Below are 25,033 nucleotides of genomic sequence, written 5' to 3' on the forward strand. Positions count from 1 at the left end.
TGTCTAGTAACTCCCTTGCTAAACAAACAGATAGACATTTCTCAAAACAAAAACATGGCATGACATACCCTTTGCAAACTCCATTTTTCTCATAAGACATACTCTTCTCAACTTTATTTTTCTCATAAATTGTATTTGAAACATAAATCATTTTTCAATCAAAGTCGGGCATCATCTCACATCACATCAACAAGTCGAGCAATTCAAAATATCAGTCAATAAATCAACACATACATCACATAACATCACTTTCACTTTAACACATATATCACCTTATCATGAAATGAAAATAATAATTTCAATCACTTAGAAGGAAATTTCGTCACATAAAATGATGCTCGAATCGATATATTAAAACTAAAGCTCTTGAAAGTATTTAGTTCGAAAGCCCACCTCGTTCGCATGAAACCGTAATTTGTGTTCCATTCCATTCTCGAAAAACGTACATGAAGTCACCCATTGATTTAGTGCACTCCGGCCCAATCTTCATTTAATAAATTTGGCCCATACCAAGTACTCCAATCCATGTCCTTTATTAAAACAGTAGGTCCAAATATCTAAATTAATTCATTAGCCCCAAATATATTTAAATAAAACAAGGCCAAATCCTAAATCTTCCTCACCTTCCTTACGTGAACTCCTAAAATAGGATTTGAAATCCTCTTCTTCTCACTTGAAACACATCATCTGTCGCCTTTCTCTCTCTCCGCCCATCACCTCAATTCAGTCGCCTCCGTCCACCCGCCGCCGTCGCGGTCAGCCCCTGCTATCCGTCCCTGCTCCAATATGCCTGCAGCACTATCGGTCACACGCCGCCGTCTTCATTGGCACCGCTGTCACTGGACGTGCACAGCCACCATTTCGGTTCATGGGCAGCCGCCCCATCGCTGCTGTCCGCCCGGTCACAATGCTGCTCCGTCACCGGAAAAACATAGCACCAGCACCGCCGCCAATGTCGTGACGCAGCAGGAGCTGCTGCTGCTCGCCCAACCGCGTTGCGATCGCTTGGCTTCTCTCTCCCTCATCTCTTTCTTCTCAATCGCGTTCTCCGTGTCTCATCTCTCTCAAATTAGAATCAGGAAATCCGCAACTGAAATCCATCTCTTTCTCCCACACCTAAACCTTCATCGCAGCGCCGCCACCGTCTGCCTGCAGCACCGGCATCATCACGTTCTCGCTCAGTTTCTCTCTCTAATCCATGTTCACCGGGGCGTGATTTGCACCGCCGCCGTCACCATCGCGCACCTCCTCCGTGGCACCGCTGCTGTCCCCTTCTCCTTCGGTCGCAGTTAAGTTCATCGCTACATTTCGTTCGCCCCTTTCTCAATCTCCTGATAGAAAAGCACAGCGCCACCGCCTCTCCGTCGGAACCAATCGTCGCCGTTGTTCGTAAGCAAGTTTTGCTGCTGCCGTTACCAGATCGTGCCACCGCTGCGTCTCCGATTTCTCTCCTCTCGGTCTCCTATTTGATTCCATTTAACTGCAGGATATGGATTTCACTATTTTCTCTCAAATTCTCATTTCTCTCGGTTTCAGAATTGAAAGAAGTTGGTGCAGAATTGCGTGAATGTATAGAGGTCTTAAAGATGGTAATCAAGAGAGGCGGTGTATGGAAGATAGAACATGGTGGCAAATGTTGTAGAATAGAAATGAATGTTATTGTATTTCTTGTTGTATAAATGAGTTACAGATACTCCCTTTATATAGGGGAATTACAACTCTAGAGAACAACTCAATCACTCTAGAAACTATCACATATTAATTGTCTCTAGGAAAAAACACTTATTTATTGTAATAGCACTTACCAAGTTATTGGTAATAGGTACTAGCCGTTTGTAGCCTCTTTTTGACACTCCCCCTCAAGTTGAGCAACGGGATCTCCGATGTTTAACTTGGCCAAAACTTCTCTAAAATTCTTGGGATTCACAGCTTTAGTTAAGATGTCGGCCAATTGTTCCTCTGATCGAACAAACGGAAATTCTATGATTCCGCCTTCCAATTTCTCTTTAATGAAGTGGCGATCGACTTCAACATGTTTCGTTCTGTCGTGTTGAACAGGATTTTCTGATATGCTGATTGCTGCTTTATTGTCGCAAAATAACTTACTCTTGCGGTTTGGTGAAAAACCGATCTCAGTAAGTAATCTCCTTAACCATATGATTTCCATGAGTCCACTCTTGATACCTCGGAACTCTGCTTCAGCACTAGATAAGGCTACTACCTTTTGCTTTTTACTTCTCCAAGTAACCAGATTGCCTCCTATGAATATGAAGTATCCTCCAGTTGACTTTCTATCGACTGGATTACTTGCCCAATCAGCATCTGTATAGCCATCTATTTCAAGGTCCGTTCCTTTTTTTAGGAATACCCCATAGTTGGCTGTGCCTTTAAGGTACCTTACTATTCGTAGGGCCGCATTCATATGTTCTTCTTGCGGTTGATGCATGAATTGGCTGACAATTCCAACTGCATATGCGATGTCTGGCCTGGTATGTGAGAGATAGAGAAGTTTACCAACTAACCTTTGATATTTCTCTCGGTCTGCAGATTCAGCCCCCTCAATAATTTTCAGCCCGTGATTTGGTACCATTGGTGTGTCAGCAGGCTTGCAATCTAAGAGGCCAGTTTCTGCCAATAGGTCGAGGACATATTTTCTCTGTCTCAAGAATATTCCATGATTTGATCTTAACACTTCTATTCCTAAGAAGTACTTGAGTGGGCCGAGATCTTTCATGTCAAATTCTTTGAACAGATTCCTCTTGAGGTTGTTGATTTCTTCTGTGTCATCCCCCGTGATAATCATGTCATCAACGTAGATGATGAGACATGTTATCTTATCTCCTCTCCTTTTTGTAAAGAGTGTATGATCAGAAAAACTCTGTCGGAATCCATGCTTGATCATTGCTTGGCAAAATCTTCCAAACCATATTCTTGGGGATTGCTTCAAGCCGTATAGAGTTTTCTTCAATCTGCACACTTACCCGGATCCAAATTCGCCATCAAATCCAGGTGGAACTGCCATATAGACTTCTTTGTCTTCTCCCAATTCTCCATGGAGGAAGGCATTAGTCACATCAAATTGATGTAGTGACCAATCCTTACAAGCCGCAACTGACAATAATGCTCGGATTGTGTCAAGTTTGGCAACTGGGGAGAAAATTTCATCGTAATCAATTCCATACACTTGAGTGTATCCTTTGGCCACCAATCGCGCTTTATATCTCTCGATTGATCCATCCGCACGTCTTTTGATGGTGAAAATCCACCTACATCCGACTGGTTTCTTCCCTTCTGGTAGCGTACATTTTTCCCATGTGCCATTCTTGATCAAAGCATCAATTTCCTTCTTCATGGCTTCCCTCCAATGTTTGTGCTTAACTGCTTCTTGAAAGGACTGGGGAATTTCCTCTTCTTCATAGAGGGCAGCTTCAAATGCTCGGGCCATTTCTGTGAGGTGTCCTCGAGCTATGTTTGCTATTGAGTACTTTGTTTTCCTTCCTTTCCAGTCTGGAGAGTATCTTTTGGGAGGGATCCCCCTTGTACTTCTGTATGGCAGTTCATATTGCTTTCCTCCTTCGTTTATGCTGCTGGTGTCTCCTTCTTGGCTTGTCCTGTCATTGTTAGTGATTGCTAATGGAACTCCAGCATAATTGTTTACCTCAGGATTTGAAGACGGAGCTGATGATTGGGTGGTGTTTCCGAACTCTGCAGGCTGACTAGTGGATTGTGATAGCTCGTTACTTGCTTCCTCAGTTGGATCAAATTCTGTGACAGGAATGTCTCCTTCTCGTGACTCATCTCCCCCTTGCTTGGTTTCCCCTTGTTTCGGATGATGGGTTGTGTCTTTTGGGATGTAAAGCTAATGTAGTGGGTCGCTAATTGGACTGGTTTGATTCTCCCCCTGACCGCTAGATTGGCTGTAGTAATATTCAGTTTCAACAAAATCACAGTTCATGGTAGTGTACATGTGTTTAGTTGAGGGATCATAGCACCTATACCCTTTCTGATTGACACCATACCCAAGGAAAACACATTTTACGACGCAAGGAGAGAATTTGGTACGTTCATGTTTCGGGATGTGGACGAAGACAGTACAACCAAAGACTTTGGGATCAAGAGTGAGGTATGTTGGTTTTTGGATGGCTTCATGGTTGATGAAAGTATCAACAGGGGTTTTGAAGTTGTGGATACCTGTTGGGAGACGGTTCATAAGGTAGACAGAGGTGGCTATAGCTTCTGGCCAGAGAGATGTGGGAATTTTTGATTCAATGAGGAGAGCCCTGGTGATTTCTAGGATGTACATATTCTTACGCTCCGCTACCCCATTTTGTTCCGGTGTATAGGCACAAGAAGTTTGGTGGATAAGCCCTTTCTCAATAAAAAAGGTTTTCATGTTGGCATTTATATATTCTCCCCCATTGTCAGACCGTAGGACTTGGATATTTTGTTTGTACTGGGTCTGGACCATACTGTAGAATTGGGTAAATTTTTCATAAACCTCAGACTTATTTTTTAGGAAATATACCCAAGTCATACGAGAAAAATCATCGATAAACACGAGGAAATAACGGAGACCCTGGCCCCCATTAATTGGGGCGGGACCCCAGACATCAGAGTGAATCATTGAAAACGGGGCAGATACTCGAGTATTATTTAGTTTAAAGGAATGACGATGGCTCTTGGCCAGGTGACAAGTTTCACAATTAAAAAGGTGCACACTAGAAGCTATCTTAGGGAACATTAATTTCAGATACCCTATAGAGGGGTGCCCCAACCGACGATGTAAAAGCCATGCCTTTCTTGTAGTTGGTTCATGAGTCAATAACGCCGTGCTTTGTTGAACTATCTCATCCACATAGTACAGTCCGCTTCGTTCAGTGCCACGCCCAACTATCGTCCCCGTCTTGGTATCCTGTAACATGCAAAAATGAGTTTGCATTAGCAATTTACAATTCAATTCTTGTGTTACATGACTGGCGGATAATAATTTATGGGAGAAGGTTGGGACAAAAAAGGCAGTTAGAGAGCCGGAGGGTTGGAGAAATGTTAATGGTGCCTGCCCCCTCAACTCGAGCTAAATCCCCACCAGCAGTTTGGACATAGGTTTTAGTGGGTGCAGATATTTGGAGGAAATCTTTGGGGTCAAGAGATTGTGTCGGTAGCACCACAGTCAAAAATCCATTGGTTCTCTTTGGGTTCAACTGTGTAGGATGAAGCGAAGGCTAAGGCTTTAAATGAGTTGCGACACGGAATATTGGGTTGAAAAAACAGAATGTCGGAGTTGTTGGGGCTGACAGAATTTTTTTTTGAATTTTCTGGGGTAATTTTAGAAATTTCGAAAGTGTGGGGGTTGTTTTGAGTAGATTTTCTGGGATGGGGTCTAGTGTGGAATTTAGAGGAGTTTTGGGGTAGGATTTCGAATTTAGGAAAATTGGGGGTATAAATACCCCCCTTAACCCTCAATTCCGCCGCCGCCTCCACCCCTTTCTCTTCTCCAACCCTAGACTCTGCCTCCTTCTCCGTCGCCGTTCTATCGATGCCGGTAACGATTGTCGGTGCCGGGTTACCTTCCGACCAGACCCTAGCAACCGAGACCGAGGCGACGGCCTTCTTCTCCTCGCCTCCATTCTTTCCGTTGGGTTGTCCGCCGCTGTTTCCCGCCGTGTTGGACTGACCGATGTTTCCCACTGAGTTTTCAGTGTTGGTAGCTCGGTCCCCAACGGTTACTGCCGCCGTCGCTCTACCTCCTCCATTCCGATTCCGATTCGGCTTGTTTTTCTTCATATCTTCCCACCAATCGGGAAATCCGTGGAGGTGGAAGTATGTGTCAGCTGTATGCTTCTTCCCACCACAGTGGCTACATGTTAGTCGGCTCTTGTCCAGATTTGGGGAGAATTTGGGTGGTGGCGGCTTATTCCGATTGATTGCTGCCAGGCCGACACCGATTCCGGTTGATTGTGAGTCGCCTGGAGGTTTGAGTACCCTTTCATTTGCATATTCGCACCTTACTAGACCATAAGCGCTTCTCACCGTTGGTAATGGATCTTTATTCAAGATCTCTCTCTTGATTGTGTCGTATCTGTCATCCAAAGCCCATAGAAATTGATATAACCTATGTCTCTGAGTGATTTGATTGTATTTCTCAATTGTTGATGGAGTATCCATTGGATTTGGATCCCTTGCATCTATAGAAATCCAGAGGTCTTGGAATTTATTCCATAGACTTTCGAGGCTCATGCTTCCTTGCTTCATGTTGTAGGCGTGTCTGTGGAGATCGGATACTTGGAATGGGTCGGCTCCGCTCCCGTATGTGACGGCCAGACCCTCCCATAGGTCTCGCGCCGTCTCATATTGTGAAACTTCATTCACTAAGTTGGCTTCAATGTTGTTTATAATCCAGTTGAAACAACAATGGTCTCTTTGCTCCCATTTCGGACAACTTGGGTCGTTGCTAGGAGGAGGGTCAGTAACTCCATTTATGTGAGATAACAGAGCCTTCCCTCCGATTGCCCGTTTCATCAATGTTGTCCAGACGGAGTAATTGTCCCCGTTGAGCTTGCTCTGAACATAGATCTCCCCCAATGATTCTAGTTTATTTGAGGGTGGAGGTGGCTGATTTTGGGTTTTTGGTTGGGCATTTATCTGCCTGAGAAACTCGGCCAATTGGGCAGCAAATTCTCCTGGGAAGTTCATCAATGGTTGATTTGTTGTTTCTGAGTCAGATTCTGACATGGCTGATTTTCTGTTTTGCAGGTTTACAAATGGCCGGAAAAGGTATATTTGGGACGGTGATGAGTTTTTTCTGAGTCCCACACCGTTATATCCTGCTCTGATACCATCTTAAAGATGGTAATCGAGAGAGGCGGTGTATGGAAGATAGAACATGGTGGCAAATGTTGTAGAATAGAAAGGAATGTTATTGTATTTCTTGTTGTATAAATGAGTTACAGATACTCCCTTTGTATAGGGGAATTACAACTCTAGAGAACAACTCAATCACTCTAGGAACTATCACATATTAATTATCTCTAGGAAAAAACACTTATTTATTGTAATAGCACTTACCAAGTTATTGGTAATAGGTACTAGCCGTTTGTAGCCTCTTTTTGACAAGAGGGAAAAGGAATTTGTTTATCTGCACTCTCCTCCTCTGATTTTTAGTTCTCGATTTGTTGGATTGAATATGGTGAAACGTGGAGTCATGGGGAGATATATACGTAGAAAACTGATCTCAAGGAGTCAATAGAAACCGATCAAAGCGGGTTTTGTGGAACTGAAATTGTTGGATGAAAAGTGGCGTTCAATTGGTTATATTTAAAGTGGGCTCATGAAGAAGAAAAATAAAGATGATTTGGGCTTACAACATATTCCTCTCTTAAGTATGGAAAATAATTTGGTTAGGAAGAGAATAATTGTTTAAGCCCAAACTTATAAAATCTTTCTCTGAAACAAAGGTGAAAAATTTTCAGGTCCACAAACGATGTTCTTTCAAGAATAAATAAAAAGGTAGAAAAAGTCGAGGTGTTCCAGATGCTTTAATTATTTTTTCTCTCTATGTTTCTCTTACTTTACCAATATTACATTAAAACTAGTGCCGAACCCAAAGTGCTTACTCTCTGGGGACGGTTGGAGCATCATTTTTCCAAAATGAGTGCATAAAATGAAATGACTCAACTACCGTGAAATGGATGGATTACTACTCCATTAGTCCCAAAAAAATAGACTAGTTTTTACCGTTTTGGACTGTTCCTCAAAATTAGGCAAAGTCTAAATATTGGAAGTTTTTCAACGAATAATAATAATAAAAATCATTTATATTGTGGACCACAAAATCTACTAACTCTCTTCTCTTCTTACTTTCTCATCTCTCTCTTACTTTACCATTGCAGATTAAAACTTGTGTTGTTTATAAGTTTGTCAATTTTTTTAGGACGGAGGGAGTATTATTATTGTTGTTAAAATTTTAAACTTAAATCGATTTGGATTCACTATTATATGACTAGGCTAGATTTTTCAAATTTCAATATCTACCAAAAAAATAACTGATTATGATTTTTTATAATATAGTTTTTTATTTTGATAATAAATATTCTGAAATTATTTAATTAATAATGGGACTCGAATATCACACAGGCTGCTGAAGCATGTTATTTAGTCTGAGTGTATCCAAAATCTTATACTCCTAACATGGATTCCATGTGAGAGATTAGGAAATATAAAGCCACTAGAAGTATGGTATTAAGTACTCCAGCTATAAGTATTAGTATCTCAATCATCCGTCCATTTGCATTAAAGATTATTGCTGTATATTAAAATCATTAAGAATTTTTAGATTGTTCAAATAAAATGAACGGAAAGCTTTCACTTCGTCCCAAATGACTCACTTTCCTTTTTAGTTTGTCTTAATCAAAATGATTCATTACTAACAGTAAACACTTATTTCTACTTTATTCCTTTTCTTTTATTTTATTCTCTCTACTTGACATATAAATTAATTTGAATAATTCCTAGAAGGGATTATTTTCTTTGGTACGGATGCAGTATATTGCAAAAGACACAAAAGAAAAAAGAAAAAAGAAAGAATAGTAAAGTATTTCATTTGATGGTTTAGATATAGAGTTAAATAGTCGTTATGTACAATTGTGGAATATATTTAATTAAAATATATATAGGGATTGGGGTATTTTAGAATGACAACTAGAGTTTTATTTAGATCATACACTCCAAAAATTGTGGTCCATATTCAATCTAGAAAACTATCATTTTTAGAATAAAAAATACTCCTTCAGTTCCTCAATATTTGTCATTTATTTCCATTTTCGACTGTTTTTTAAAATTTGTCATTTTTCATTTTTATTATTTTTATTAGTAGATTTCATATTCCGCTAACTTATTCTCACCCACATTTTATTATAAAATTATATTCCCTCCGTTCCCAAAAAAGATGTCACACTTGTGGGACGGAAAGGGATTTTTAGGAGGTTTTATTTTATGTGTTAAATGGAAATGTGACATCTTCTGCGGGACAAACTAAAAAGGAAACTGTGACATCTACTATGAGACGGAGAGAGTAATATATAAAATTAAGACCCACATAGCATTAATTTTTTTAACTCACCTCTTATTATTTTTCTTAAAACTCGTGTCAGGTCAAATAGGACAGAGAGAATATCCTTTGCATAATTTTTAAGGATATTTTAGTCAGTACATAATCAAAAGGGGCGAGTGATTCACGTGATTGAACTACATAATCACCTTCTCTTTCTTAAAAATGATCTTACAAACTTAATATTTTAATAACTTTCTCAATTAAAATTATTTTTTTATAAAAAATATATTCTCTCCGTCCTATTCAAGATGACCATCTTTCCTTTTTATATGTATCAATTATAACAATCACAAATTCATCTTTCCTCGTTAAAATATCCAGCTACCTTTTTCCTCTCTAGTTTATTCCACCTAACAACACTTTCTAAAATAATATTAAATTGATGGTCATTTAACAAGGATTCTAACGAAATTATAATTGCATGGTATTATATCAATTACTGAGAAAATGATACTTTCATCTGTTCCATATCAATAGAGTCACTTTTTTTCGGTACGAAGATTAAAAAAGAAATAATACAGATATTAAGTGAAGAGATGATAAAATAGGAAAGAGAAAAAAGTAAGAAAGAGAATAAAATAAGTGAATGAAAAAACCTTACTTTTTAAATGGGGAAATGACTCTACAATGATGGAATGTCCTGAAATGAAAAAATGATTCCATTATTGTGGAAGATAGTGAGTACTATTATAGTATAAGAACAATGATAATATTTGAACAAAAGTACTACTTTTGTATTATAAAATGATAATTTAAGGGGTTAAAATGATAGTTTGGACACAGGGTGGGTTGAAATTTAAAACTGAAAACTTTAAAGCAAAGGAGGCAACTAAACAAATTATAGATTAAACACGTAGGAGAAACTATATGAGAGAAACTATATGTGACATGAGTAAAAACTGTCTAGATTGGCTCCTTTACATGAATAAAACTACCAACAGAAAATTGACAAGCTCCTTGACACGAGTTAAAACTGTCAACGGAAAATTGAAGAGCTCCTTGAAACGAGTCTAAACTTTCAATGATAAATGAAAAGCTCCTTTATAAGAGCCTAAACTTTCAATGAAGAAAAATGAAGAAGCTCCTTGAAAAGAGTCTAAACTTTCAATGAAGAAAAATGATATCCTTGATACGAGTATAAACTATCAATGATGAAGTGAAGAAGCTAGGGGTGAGAAAAAAAACTGAAAAACCGAATTTTATTTTAAAATTTGGTTCGGTTTGTTTGGTTCGGTTTGTTTGGTTTTATTTTATTTTAAAATGATATCCGAATAGATCCAAACCGAAAATTCAAAATTTGGTTCGGTTTGTTTGGTTTTTTGGTTCGGTTCGGTTTTAGAATTTTGAAAATTTCGGTTTTTCGGTTCAGTTCGGTAAAATCGAATTTTATTTTAATATTTTATATATATATTAATATATATACTACTCCATCCGTCCCCTATTAGGAGTCACTATTTGACTGGGCACGGGTTTTAAGAAATGTAAAGAAAAGTTGGTTGAAAAAGTTAGTGGAATGTGAGACCCATTATTTTATATTGGTTTTATAATAAAATGTGAGTGAAGTGAGTTAGTGGAATGTGAGACCTACTTACTATTTATGGTAAAAATGAAGTGTGACTCTTAATTGGAGACGGACCGAAATGGAAAAGTGTGACTTTTAATGGGGGACGAAGGGAGTATTACTTAAATATAAGTAAAAATAAAACCCTAGAAACAAAATCCGCCTTCCGCTGTTCTGCAATCTGGAATTCTGGATCTGCCTCCTCCTCTCTCAAACCCGTTTCTCCAGCGACTAGCTTATTAGAAATGGGCCACTCACCCCTTAAAAGGCCTCACTGGTTCTTTCCTTCATCATAGCCCAATCTTCGGTTTTTGGCTTCTCTCCAATTGCTGCAAGTCGTCGCTGCAAGATGGAGGCCACAAAGAGGAAGATGGAGCACATGCCAAACATAACCGTGATGGGGAACGCGTTCACATTATATAGAACAATACAGACAAAGATGTTGAGTGGGATCCGGAAGAAGTTCATGATGGTGCTTCGAGCCTCCTCAGGTATGTATTGAGATCTCATCTTCATAATGGACGGCCAGAAAAGACCAACACAGCCTTCAAAAGTGCAAAAGCCAAGAAGCTGGAGACAGCCTGCAAATGAAATGCTGCCGCCTTTCTTCTTTGGATCTGCTGGTACTAAGAAATTTGTCAGTATGGGAAGTAACAGAGAGGCAGAAGAAATGACGAAAACAATCTGCATATAGCTCTCCACTTTAACTGTGTTGCGCGCCAACAAGCGAGATGCAATTGAGCTTCCCAACATTGAAGCCAACATGAAAGTAGCAAAGATAAAACCATGTGGAATATCTTCATCATTCGGGCTCAGGGCAGGTGTCCAGAGGAACACAAATGTATACATCGAACCTTCAAACAGAGATTGTATAGCACCAAGCAATGCTATCTTCTCATCTGAAGCAATTGCTACAGCTGCACCCTTAAATTGAGTGAGCAAGTCCTTGCTCTCTGAAGGGTTGCCATAGTTCTCACTTCATGATGATAATATTTCAGCCATTCCAATAGCTAGAAATATGGCAGCAGCATCGAATGGAGATACAGGCCCCAAATTCATAGAATCAACCAGAAAATTTCCAAACAAGCCTGCTACAATAGCAACAAGACCATTGCCAAGGAATATTGCCTTGGAGAAAGTTACAGAGAGCCATAGCTGTTCAAAGCCTCTCTTGAAGTGTTCTTCCACAAGCCACGACTCAAATGCAGAAAACAAGAGAGACGTGGCAATACCACCCAAAATACGTCCAACCATCAGTATTTTGTACTGAGGAGAATGCTTGGTAATGCAGCTCAGTATATATGTGATGCAGTAAGTCACGCAGGCTCTCTTTCGCCCCTGTTTATCTGCTAGAGATCCAACAATTGTTCCAAACAACATGGAAGAGCCAAATCCAGCAATAAAGAGCTGTCCAATTTCACCCTTCCCAAAACCGTATGTACTGTAGAGGTAGTAAACATACGGTCCCTGCAACCAGTCACCAGCCATCATGAGCGAGTAGACGAGCAGGTAATTGTTTTTGAACGAATTGAAAGCTGAAGACGTATTCACCCGATCCTTGTTACTCTTGCTCAGCTCCAGCGCCGCCACCACCGCGGCCAGCCCGCCGAACACCATATAGTAGAAAATCTCCATTCTCTCTCACCTCAAACAGAAAAAAAATCGACGAAAAATGGAAGAAGATCGAGGAATTTTTCGAAATTTCCTCAGTGAGGTTAGATGTATATGCACATTCACACACACTAGAGTGTGCTTCTGTATTAGAAATGAGCCACTCACCCCTTAAAAGGCCTCATAAGGGGGAGGGTTATCCATCCTTATATAGAAGAGATCCTTATATAGAAGAGATAGGATCATTACCAAGCCGATGTGGGTCAAGATATTAGAATTTTAACACGCCCCCTCACGTGTGGGCCGGAATGACACATCGGACTTCCATCACGTGGGTAGGCAAGAGAAGAGATAAAGAGATAAACAATCATCGACTTGGGCCCTGCTCTGATACCATATTAGAAATGGGTCACTCACCCCTTAAAAGGCCTCATAAGGGGGAGGGTTATCCATCCTTATATAGAAGAGATAGGATCATCACCAAGCCGATGTGAGACAAGATATTAGAATTTTAACACCACCAGCGACAAGTTCCAGCCCGGTGTCCCTCAGCTCCAGCTCCACGCCGTGAGAGAGAGAGCTCAGGCTCAGCCCATCGTCCCTCAGCCCTCACGCTTCACGCCGTCGCCTCTCCACAGCTTCACGCCTCCAGCTACTGGTAAAACTCTACCCAAATCTTCAATTTCACGACCCATTGCCTCTCTCTCTACCTTTATTTAGTATAATTTGTTTAAGAAGCAGCTTAAGTATTTAATTTTAGATTCTTTTAAATGTGTAAGCTCATACCTTGTATAGCTTTCGGGAATTTAAAGACAGTGAAAATTAAATGTCACAAATATTTTTGCTTATGCTTTTCTACTATTTACCCAACGCCCTTTTTCTTCCAATTTGTTTCCCTATTTGCCGCCTTATAATTGAAGCACGAGTAGTTTTAGGATGTAAACATCCTCTTCTAGACTAATTGTATTGTATAAGTAGGAAGGCGCCATCTGTGGAGAAATGAAGTTTCTGTAATTTTTGAGGGTATACGTGCTTCGTATTCATCGTGTCTCTAAATCTTTCTTGTTGTAGATGCCAAATAATGAAAGTGAAGCACTTGGAGATACCGTCGAAAACTATGCAAATGAAGAAATTCCATTTGATGTAATATGTTGAAATTATTGAAGATTTAGAGTGGATTTATTTTGGACTTTTGATTGATATTTGTTATTGTGGTTCGTGGAAGGTGGATTGAATATTTGTTTTGTTTTGGTGATGGATCATGTTATGGTATTTTCTTTTTATGTTTTTCGATTTTTCGGTTTTTCAGTTTTTTGTATAATTTTGGTTTTTTCGGTTTGGTTCGGTTTTTTAAGTTTGATTTTCGATTTTTCGGTTTGGTTCGGTTTTAATTTTAGGCAAATTTTGATTTTTCGGGTTCGATTCGGTTCGGGCGAAAAATCGTACCGAAACCCGAATGCACACCCCTAGAAGAAGCTCTATGATACGAGCATGAACTATCAATGAAAATTGAAGGACTTCTAAATACGAGTATAAACTATTTATCAAAGTGAAGATCGTACATGTTAAGTATCGAAAAGTTTGATACTCAACTTGAGGCAAGTGTTGGGATGAAGAAATCAATTAAGAGAATCAAGGATCCAAGAGTTCAACTCAAGAAGCTTTGAAGATGTTCTTCACAAATTGAGTATCGGAAATCCAACTACTCAATTTGAGAGGGAGTGTTAGAAAAAATAAAAGATATTAGATAAAAAAAAAATGTGTTAGCTTGGAGGATAAGAAATATATTAGCTTGGAGGCTAACAAATACATTAGATTGGTGCCCAAGAATACTTGGAGCACAAGTTTTGTAATGCCCGATATAAGGGTATCATAATATTGAAGAAAATATCCAAACCATCTATCACAGTGTAGTCTACAAAGTTGTTTGTTATTCTTTAATTTTAGTAATTACATTTCCGCATTTCAATTTTATTTTATAACACTTGCATCAATCTTCCATATTTTAAAAAAATGCAAGTGTAGTAGTGTTGAATAGTTACATCGACTTATCAACGGGTATTCGATTACCCAATACAATAAATTCGGCATGAAATAACACTTGGAAGGAGGAAATAAACTGGATATGCTCTCTTCCTTGAAATGACCAATAGGAGAAGATATACATACTAAAGGTAAGCCTTTAGAAAACTCTATTTATATATTATATTTTTGTTTATCTATATTATGTAAAACTCTGATTATTCTATTTCTTTCTATCCCATTAGAAACGAAACGTTTTTATTTTTTATTTGTATCATTAAAAATGAAATGTTTTTAAAAATGGAAATAATACATTCTATTTTTTCTCCTTTCTTACTTTTCCTCTCTCTTCATTAACTCATAAAACAATACTACATAAAATTTTGTGCTGAAAAGCAAATGTTGCATATTTAATGGGACGAAATGAGTATAATGTATTGACTAAGTCAAAACTGATCTATTTTCATATCTCACCTAGTAGTACACGACTCTTTTGGCTATAAAAAAGAGAAATGAGTCTAGTTCTTGCAAATCTATTTATTTAACGCCATAATTATTTAAATACTTCCGTTCCTAATTGTGTTCCTTTCATTACTTCACTTTTAATTCCTTGTATAAAGTATAATATCAATTCTATAAAATCTAACCCATATATCAGTTATAATTTTTAAATTTCATATCGCACTATAGCCTTAAAACATTAATTATTTTATTGTAGCGATGACTTTCATCTAGATAATTTTTCGGGCACTATAATTCTATCATCCTTAAAGAAATTTCGGGGATGAAATTTCACTTGATCTAATTGGCTATGAACACTTATCGACACCAACAGATCCAGCATAGGTTAAGTATCTGCTCTAGTGGGGGCTTGGCTGCTAGACCCAGTACCTATCCTGCCATGTGATACGCTCGGATTTTGCACGATTTTAAGGCCATTATTTGTTCTATTTTTTATGTCAAAGTCACTTTACATATCGATTATTAGCACATTTTATCTATTTTGGTATTTTGATTTGTTTTGTGAGAAATGTGCATATTTGAGCCGAAAAAGGGAGTCAAAATGCAAAGTTGGCAATCGTCGGCGCCCGGCGGTCAAAGTTATGCAGCGGCCTGCCTCGGAAATTTATACTTGGAAAAGAGTCTCGCCCGGCGACTGCCGGAAGTCATGCGGCGGCGGAAAGGATAGAGTCTCTGGACTCCAACGTGGCGACCGCCGGCCAAGGTGCGGTGGCCCGCCAAAGAAAGGCGGCGAATCCGATTCGCCCTAGATCTGCTCCAAGATTTATCAAATTTTGAAGATCTTTTCCTTCTACAATGAGGATTGACTTTCCCCTATAAATAGGACCTCAAGCTTCATCAAACGAGAGCTTCTTTTTGCAACATAAATTCCCAGAGATTAAAAGCTAGAGTACATCATTGTGCAAGGAGTTGAAGAAGGATTTCAAGAGCATCAAGAACGACAAGGATTCAATCTACGAGTTTTATTTGCTTTAGTTTTATGTTCAAATTGTTTTCCCTTCAATCTATGTGTTTAACTTATTCCATTATGTGTAACTAAACTCATAGGATTCTAGGGATGTGTTAGTAACGACTTTGGTTATACAATTCTAATTTTCTATTTAATATCCGTTTTGTTTTTACTTTGTTTCGTCCCTAAGTAATTCTGATGCTACATGATTGAGTGACACGATTATGTATGATTTAATATAACTTGCTTCATAACTGTGAGAGAGTTCTAGCAAGTTAGATCCACTTAGTAGACGCTATAGTTAGCTTCCTTTAAAACGGCACTGTTAATTGAGAGTGAGGACTTTTCAAGGGTCTTAGTAGCTTTATGGAATTACATGTTAGGATTGACAACCCTAATCTTGTAATCAACGTTTGCATCGCATGAGCATAAGCTAGGTGACTCGTCCTATCAAAGTAATAACTGTGCTAGGGTATTGTAGTTTGGAATTTGTATAACCATATCTGTGAACGCAGATCCCTGTAATTCCCTTATCTCTATCATTTATCCTTGTGTTTTAATTGCATCTAATTGTCATTTGCTTTCAAATATTTTCAGTTTTCAAAAGGTTTTCAAAATTCTCTTGGTTCTCCAAATAGTAATGGAGTCTTAGTAGAAGATAGACAGTCTGTGTTTGCCTTCCCGTGTTCGATATCCGGTACTGACCTTTGGCTATACTATTTCTATTCTGTATACTTGCAGGTATTAATAGTGCTAAAAAATAGTGCATCACCATGGCCGCCCTCTGCCTCTTTTTTTTTATCTAACACCTTCACAATGGAGGGTTAAGTAGGACCCTCATCTCATATATATCATCAAAAGAAGAATTTACATGATGACTATCCCGAAAAAGGACAATCTAATAACAAACTTAGACAAGCAAATACAAGGAATCATCAAAACCTAAAGTTAGGAAGACCTAGTTGATCCAATCTGCACCAAGCTTTCACAAAGGAGGGTGTCGAGTTCCTCGAAAAAACCAGATTTGTCACTGACTTGTTACCTTCCCTGAAAATATGAGACATTTGCCACGAAATACCTCGTAGCTCACCCCTGATCCTCGCCAAACTGTGACAGACATCCGCTGCTCCCAGCTGCCCCAACGAAATCCACCTAACCACAGTCTCAAAATCTTATTCGATCCAGATATGATTACCATATTGTTTGTTCAGTAGCCCTTAAGGACTGCCAAGACCTCCGCCTCAAGCCCCGAGCCAGCCTCCAGAGCTATTGCGAAAGAAGCCAATATCGCACCATTATGATCCCGCAGTACTCCCCCACCTCCTGGACTACGTGAATTTGGTACGAAGGCTCCATCAGTGTTAACTTTGATCCATGGTACATCTGATGCACTTTTTTTTAGCACTAAATGAACCTGCAAATATACAGAGTATATATAGTATAGCTAAAGGTTAGTACCGGATATCGAACACGGGGAAGACGAACACAAAGTGTCTATCATCTACTAAGACTCAAATACTATCTGTAAAAACAATTGGGTTTTGAAAACTTTTGGAAAACTAAAAACAATAGAAAGCATAGACCAACTAAAAGCGAATAAAACACGGAGAAAGACGATAGAGATAAGGAAATCCCAGGGATGTGTGTTCACAGTTATGGTTATACAAAATTCCAACTACAATACCCTAGCACAGTTATTACTTTGATAGAACGAGTCACCTAGCTTATGCTCATGCGATACAAACGTTGATTACAAGATTAGGGTTGTCATACCTAACACGTAACTCCAAAAAGCTCCTAAGACCCTTGAAAAGTCCTCACTCTCAATTAACAATGTCGTTTTAAGGGAAACTAACTGTAGTGTCTACTAAGTGGATCTAACTCGCTAGAACTCTGTCACAGTTATGAAGCAAGTTGTATTAAATCATGCAAGATTGTGTCACTCAATCATGCAGCATCAAAACTACTTAGGGAAGAAACAAAGTAAAAACAAAAAGGATATTAAATAGAAAAAGGAATTTGTATAACCAAAGTCGTTACTAACACATTCCTAGAATCCTATGAATTTAGTTACACATAAATGAATAAGCTAAAAACATAGATTGAAGGGAAGACAATTTGAACATAAAACTAAAGCAAATAAAACTCGTAGGTTGAATCCTTGTCATTCTTGATGTTCTTGAAATCCTTCTCCAACTCCTTGCACCAATGAAGTACCCTAGGTCTTGATCTCTATGAAGTATTTTGCAAGTAGAAGTTCACTCTTTTTGATGAAGCTTAAGGTATTATTTATAGGGGAAAGCCATTCCTTGTTGTAGAAGGAAAAGATCTCCAAAATATGGTAAATCTGGGCGCAAATCTAGGGCTTCTCGAATTCGCCACCTTTCTCCGGCGGGCCGCCGCACCTTGGCCGGCGGTCGCCGCGTTGGAGTCCAGAGAGTCTGTTCTCTTAGCGGCGGACCGCCGCACGTCTTCCGGCGGTCGCCGGACGAGACTTCTCTTCCAAGCACATTTTTCCGAGGCGGACCGCTGCATTGATCTGCCCGCCAGGCGCCGACGGTCGCCGCACACATCCGCGGCGGTCGCCGGTCGCCGTCTGACTCCAGATTTCCAAACTTGGCGTTTTGGCTCCCTTTTTCGGCCCAATTATGCACATTTCTCACAAAACACGTCAAAATACCAAAATAGAAAAAATATGCAAATAATGGACGTGTAGAGTGACTTTGTCATTAAAAACGGACCAAATAATGGCCTTAAAACAATGCAAAATCCGAGCGTATCAGCTCCCCCAAACTTACATTTTTGTTTGCCCTTGAACAAAACAATAAAGACACAAGAATAGACGCACGGAATGCACAAGGACTAGATGTCATAATTGTCTCAAAAGATGGAATAACAGATTAAACATGTATTAACGCAATCAAATCAAGCAAGACTTATTAGTGCACTTTCATTACTAACTCGTGGAACACCTTGAATTCAAGCCCTCGCATGTGACAAACTTCCAAAGATGGGAAGTGTTCTCTCACTCTCAAAGTGTATAAGGATAATGTGTAAATAAGCACTCAAATCATGCATCATGCAAAGTTTACCATAGGCTTGCTCAAAGTCTAATCCCTCCTCTACTAAATGTGATTAAGCTTCAAAAGTCCGAAAGGTCTTTATCTTTGGTTGGTATGTAGGCTCTTTGGTAGGTGAGGAATATTTGGCTAAAAAGTGACTTAAAATAAAAATATCCTTTGTATGTAGGCTCTTTGGTAGGTAAAGATAACTCCACTTCTCTAAACCCAAGACACTTTTAACACTTTATTTATTTCTCCTTCAACTCACTTTCCAATCCTTTGATTTTCTTTTCTTTTCACAACCTTTCACACATTCTTTTCTTTTCTTTTTCTTTTTCTTTTTCTTTTTCTTTTTCTTTTTCTTTTTCTTTCTAAGATCAAGCACACATTTGGAATTTTTCTCAATTTCACAACTTGTACTTTCTTTATATTAAGCACACTACTTTTTATACTTTCCTCCTTATCTCTCCAATTCCTTTACAAAATAAGATTGCAAAAACTAACTAACCCAAGGAATTGTCCCCATTATTTTGGCTTCCAAAGAATAGGCTTAAATGCTCAAAATTGGCTCCAAAGGGAAAAATGTTGAAATTTTGAGAAGGTCAATAATTTGGACAAAAGTAGGCTAAGAAAAGATGGCCAATCATCCTCCTAAATCAACTTAAACACTATGTAAACTTAGGCAAGACTAGGAGCAAGTTCTAGAAACATATATATGAATGCAGATAAATCACACAAGAATGAAATATAGGCTCAAATCCTCACAAGGTATAAAGCATGATTCAAGGCAAACAAGCAATTCACTAATTATGCACCTTTTCACCAAGCCATCAAATCAAAACGTTAAGCCACACTCAAACATAGATGAAATGTAATATCATTGGCAACTCGATCTAAAGTGTATCCCTAAGCATGCGTGTTTCTAAGTCCTTCATGTTAAGTTCACGACATAGATTCAAGAAAATATTTTTAGAACACAAAATTCACCTACGGGGTTTTGAAAAACAAAAACGAAAAAACCTAAAACAAAAAGAAAAATCCTAAACTCACGGTCCACCACTTCATCCCCCCACACTTATTTACAACAAAGTGTAAAATAAGTTTGCAGAGTTGGTAAGGACGTGAGTGAACTACTGAAAAAAAACGTACCTTGAAAATTCTTGCGTCGAGGCTTGACAGGGCGAAAGTTGAGAAACTTTGGAAAAATCGCGCTGAAAAAATACACCCAGGCGGCGGCCCGCCGCAGCATGTCCGGTGGTCGCCCCGCAACAACATAATGTTCCAGCGAGCAGGTGGCGGACCGCAGACGCACATGCGGCGGTCGCCGCGGAGAGGTCATTGAGCTAAAGCACATGCGGCGGAAAAATTTTCAACACACAAAATTAAACTAAAACCAAAAAAATACTTAACCTAAAGCAAAAATTGTCAAAAACAAGAAATTAAATTGTCTTAAAAACATCCAAAAACATGATACAAATGCTCATTTATAGTCATTGAGCTCGACTTCTTCAATCTTTAGGAGGAGGAGGGAAAGGTCCTCGAATGCACCAATAAGATAGGCGATGTCGTCACTCATTGTTTAGCGCTCTTGTCGAGCCTCGGTGGCCATCCGGTGGAGCTCTTCAATCTCACGACGGCGATGCACGTCTTCAAGCCTTTGTTGCTCCCAAAATTGTTGCTCCGCCGTGCGCCAATTGCCTTGAGCCGTCCATCCTGGCGGTTGTAGGCAGTCTCCCTTTGTTGCTCCGCCCATCGGGTGTCCCAAGTGTTGGACACGTTTTGCATGTAGGAGTAGATATCTCCTAGTTGGGCGGAGGTGTTTGCTTGAAACTCTTCATCGGGGTTCGGCCTTCCGCGGCGGCGGTTTGCTCTAGTCCGGTGGCGATGTCCCTCTTCTTCTTCTTCTTGGCGGCGTTGGGGCGGCGGTGGCGGCGGCACTTGACTCTCTTGGGCGTGCGAGTGTTCCCCTTCTTCGGTGTAGTGATCGATAGCATCGAAGGCGGAGTCCTCATCAGCCTCAAAGATGGGGATGCGAGCCGGTGTTCCTCTTCCTAAATTCTCCATTGACGGGGTTAGCCTCAATGGCTCTCCGGTGCGCCGGGGTGTTGAGCTTCCAATTAGCTTGGTTCGCCCAAACGTCGACCTTAGTCAACTGCGGGATGGGAACGGGGAAGTGATCCCCCGCCACTTGTAGGAAAAATCCTTGCCCCCAATAATCGGTTTTCAAGAGCCCCACTGAAAATAGCACCTCATAAGTGATGAAGCGCTCCCCGCCATCTTCCGTCAAACCAACGAAAGACACCTCCAAATGCTCGGCGATTGCCGTGATCAAACCACCACAACATATGACGCCGCCATCCTTCTTCGTGATCCGATCCACATAGATAGTAAAAAGGGTTCCATAGTCGAATCCCTTCTTGTTGAGGAGGCACCAAATCACATTTAACTCCGTTTGGAAGACACTTCCCCCGTCGACCCTAGCAAACATAAGTTGGGTCATGGCTCGGTGGAGGTACTGCAAAACCGGGTTGCGGATTGAGGAAGACTTGGCGTAACCCGCGGCATGCTCGTGCTCATTCGTCATCGCACCCCAAACCTCATCAAAGTCGTAATCATTATCGGTCTCGGGGTAGGGGTCGAATCAATGGAAGATTCCGCAAAGATCCTCCATGGTGAGCGAGTGTCATCGGTTGCCTAGGCGGAAATCGATGCTAAGCGGGATGTTTTACCGGAGGTCCTTGGTGACCTTCAACGAGCTTAGGAACTCGAGAATATACTTCCTAAAAGACGGCCACTTCCTCTCAAACATGTACCGGAGGCCGTTCTCGTCACCCACGTCACACAACGCCCAAAATTCATCTGCGATCCCTAAAGTTTGAAGAGGGAAATCGTGGGGGTACCTCGAGGGCGCCGTCTCTCGCGCCGACAACTTCTTCCACATGGCCTTTTGCTCGTCCGAGGCAAGGCTAATGCTATAGTTCTTCGTATTTTCGGGCTTTTCCTTTGATCCCATTTTCCTACAAAATAAAAGTACAATACTTAAAAAGTATACCAACATGGGAAATCAAAGGTTCCCCCAAACTTGCACTCTTATAAGAAATACCAAAGAATCAACATATAAGTGCAAGCTAGGTGTTCAAAACTTCCTAGATGGTAGCATGGAAACATGTAGAGCATAAACATCCAAACTAGGCAACAAAAATCCATCCCCCAACGTGAATTCATCCCCCATGCAGAGACGTATCAACAATAAATCAATACATATCAACAATCTCTATAGAATACTCAAGTGTTGCAATTCATGCAAATAATAATAGCCTCACAATGCTATGAACATGATTGCAAAGTATAAACAAGAAGGAATCACTATTCACAAAGCTTCAAATCATCACCAAAACACAATATCACCATGGAAAATCAAAAGAAAAAAGTACACAATCATCCCCCATCGTAAAATAAGAGTTTCCTTCGAACAATTCATCCAAAACATGCCCAAATCCATGAAAGAAGTGAAACAAAACTCAGAAATTTAGTTAGGATTCATACCTTGTGTTAATTGAGAATTGGAGAAGAACTCTAAACTTGGAGAGAAATGAGAGAATGATAGTGTGGGTGTGTGAAATTGGTGATTTATAAAGGTGGGGGTTGTGTGCAAGGAAGGAATTTGAGAAGGAATCGGAAAAGGAATGGAAAACTTACCTTTTATAAGAGATTTCCCGTCTCTGGACTGTGCGCGGCGGGCCGCTGCACCGGACGTTTTAAAAACTGTGCTTCCTAGCGGGCCGCCACGGCCCGGTCAGCGGTTCCTCCGGCCCGCCCTAAGCTCGACCTATCCTGCACATGTGAATACACGTGTGGCGACCGCCGTGTTAAGTGCGGCGACCGCCACGCGTTAATATTTTTTTTATTTTTTTTAACTGATTAAAAAAACGAAAATAAAGAAAAGAACAACATTAAACAAATTGGGTTGCCTCCCAACAAGCGCTTTCATTTTTAGTCGTTAATAGGGCGGATCAGCGACCCGAGTGTTGAAAATTGGCATAGGGAGCAACTTGGTCCCTAGCTTCTTCCACCACTTGTACTTCCCCTTACTGGTCTTGATAACATAAATTCCGGGGTCCTCCTTGGGTGCTTTCTTCCTCTTTTGCTTCTTTTTCTGCGGGATAGAGGTAGAGGGATTAGTATCGTCCTTTTTGGGAGAACGTCTTACCTCGTTTATAGTGTAGATAGTGGAGGCAGAAGGGTCCTCCACTTCAAAAGGGTCTTGGGGTTTTGTCGAATCCGTGGCCATAACTGCCCTACACTGTCGTTCTATCTTCGCCAGCTTTGCCTCCTCAAACTTGAGCATCTCGCTCTCGATCATATAGGTGGATTGGCTATAGTTATCGCTAATTGTGATCTCGCCACAACCTACATCAATCAAAGCTTTGCAAGTAGCAAGAAAATCTCTCCCTGAGATTAGAGGGACGTTCTTGTCTACTTTCATGTCAAGCACAATAAAATCGGCAGGGAAAATGAAATCATCGACTTTAACTAAGACGTCTCAATCATACCTACAGTTTTTATGGATGAGTTACCAGCCAACCTTAGTGTTATGTCTGAAGTTTTGAGCGGCCCAATGTTGAGCTTTTCGTAATACTTCAGTGGCATGAGATTGATGGAAGATCCTAGATCGCATAGGGCCTTATCAACCTTCCCTCTCCAATCCGGCATCTAATAATGAATTGGCTCGGATCTCTCTAATTTTACTGCCCTTTCCTTTTGGATGATCTCGTTGCAATGATGCGGCAGCTTAAGGTCGGCTTTTGTTGGCTTTTTCTTACTAGAGGAATGTTAGTATGAACCTTACAAAACATGTTCAAAAAATGTTTAAACTTCCTCTTTGTTTGGAAAGGTAGCACAATCCCATTGTGCCGCACGAGTCCTTCTGAGTGGGTGCTTCTGCCTTGTCTGTGGCGGCCCGCCGTGGGGTGTGCGGCGGTCCGCCGGCGGCTGGGCAGACTCCATTCGGTACTTCAACGGTGGCCCGCTGCAGTGGTTGTGGCGGCCCACCGGCGACTGGGCAGTCCCCAGTTTTCTGCTTTGCCACCCACTTCTTGTTGATGTCATCCACTCGTGCGACTGCCTTTGCCCTATCCTCATCCAACTTCTTTTGGATTTGCTCCATTTGAGTGTTGATGTTTGCTATGGCAGTTGAGATCGTGTTCATTCCCTGCTCGAGGTTGTTTATTCTAGCTTCAACCACTCCGATCTTGGTGTCATTAACCTTCTTGTCTTGCGTGATTACTTCCAAGATCCTTGTGATCCCTTGGGCATACTTTTCCTCCTTCTTGGTTGTCTCAACTACTCCTCCCTTGCTATCATTAAATCCTACGGGGGTTGCAAGTAATTATTGTTAGAATAAGAGAGATTAGGATGAGGTCGGTTTCCATTATAATTATTGAAATTACTGCCCCCCTGATTAGGGCGATAATTGTTGTTGTAACTTCTGTTGGAACCGCCTCCTTGCATGTAGTTGATTTCCTCCACTATCGGGGCAAGAGTTTCGGGTTTAGAGACCGCTATGATGGAGGTCGGTGGAATCGGATCCTCCTTCCTTGATGTATCCATTTGGTCCACCCTAACTCTGAGCTCGGCCAATTCCTTCGTGAAAGAACTTTCCTTGGCCTCTTCAATTGCAGCTATCCTCTTCATGCTATGCCTTTCTTTCGACCGCCCCCTCCTGTTGATGGCGAATTCCTCTATTACTGCCATGACCTCTTCACCTGACTTCCTTAAGAATCCTCCATTTGCACCTGAATCAAGCATAGCACAAATCTTCTCGTTAAACCCAATATAGAGGATTCCTACCTGATGATCCACGGTGAAACCATGGTTAGGGCACTTTCGTAGAAGAGCCTTGAAACGAGCAAACGCCTCATAGAGGGGCTCGTCATGGCCTTGGATAAACTGGAAGATCTCGCTCTTGAGCTTCAAGATTGTGCCTGGCGGATAGTACTTGTCGAGGAAGGCAGCTACAATGTCCTTCCATGTGGAGACCTTTTGTATGGGCATGCATTCAAACCACTCTTTAGTAGAATCAGTTAATGAAAAGGGAAAGAGTCTTACCCTTATGGCATCGTCATCGACACCGTTTAACTTGAGAGTGTTAGAGATCTCCACAAATTTAGAGAGATGGCGATTGGCATCCTCTGTAG

General features: G+C 40.4%; 1 long non-coding RNA gene, 1 other non-coding gene and 1 pseudogene across 2 annotated transcripts; 2 read left to right on the forward strand and 1 right to left on the reverse strand.

The window, feature by feature from the left end:
- Positions 1-10,923: 10,923 nt before the first annotated feature.
- On the reverse strand, positions 10,924-12,419 carry LOC125192865 (uncharacterized; annotated as a pseudogene).
- A 141-nt stretch (positions 12,420-12,560) lies between these two features.
- On the forward strand, positions 12,561-13,483 carry LOC148928409 (uncharacterized). The gene is made up of 2 exons (XR_016137601.1): positions 12,561-12,939; positions 13,353-13,483. It is a non-coding gene; the product is annotated as an uncharacterized LOC148928409 (long non-coding RNA).
- An 11,219-nt stretch (positions 13,484-24,702) lies between these two features.
- On the forward strand, positions 24,703-24,809 carry LOC125197600 (small nucleolar RNA R71). The gene has a single exon (XR_007172136.1). It is a non-coding gene; the product is annotated as a small nucleolar RNA R71 (small nucleolar RNA).
- The last annotated feature ends 224 nt before the right edge of the window (positions 24,810-25,033 follow it).

This window comes from Salvia hispanica, chromosome 4 (assembly GCF_029641045.1).
Source record: "Salvia hispanica isolate PSC_SH4W2 chromosome 4, Shi_PSC_v1, whole genome shotgun sequence".
NCBI lineage: Eukaryota > Viridiplantae > Streptophyta > Magnoliopsida > Lamiales > Lamiaceae > Salvia > Salvia hispanica.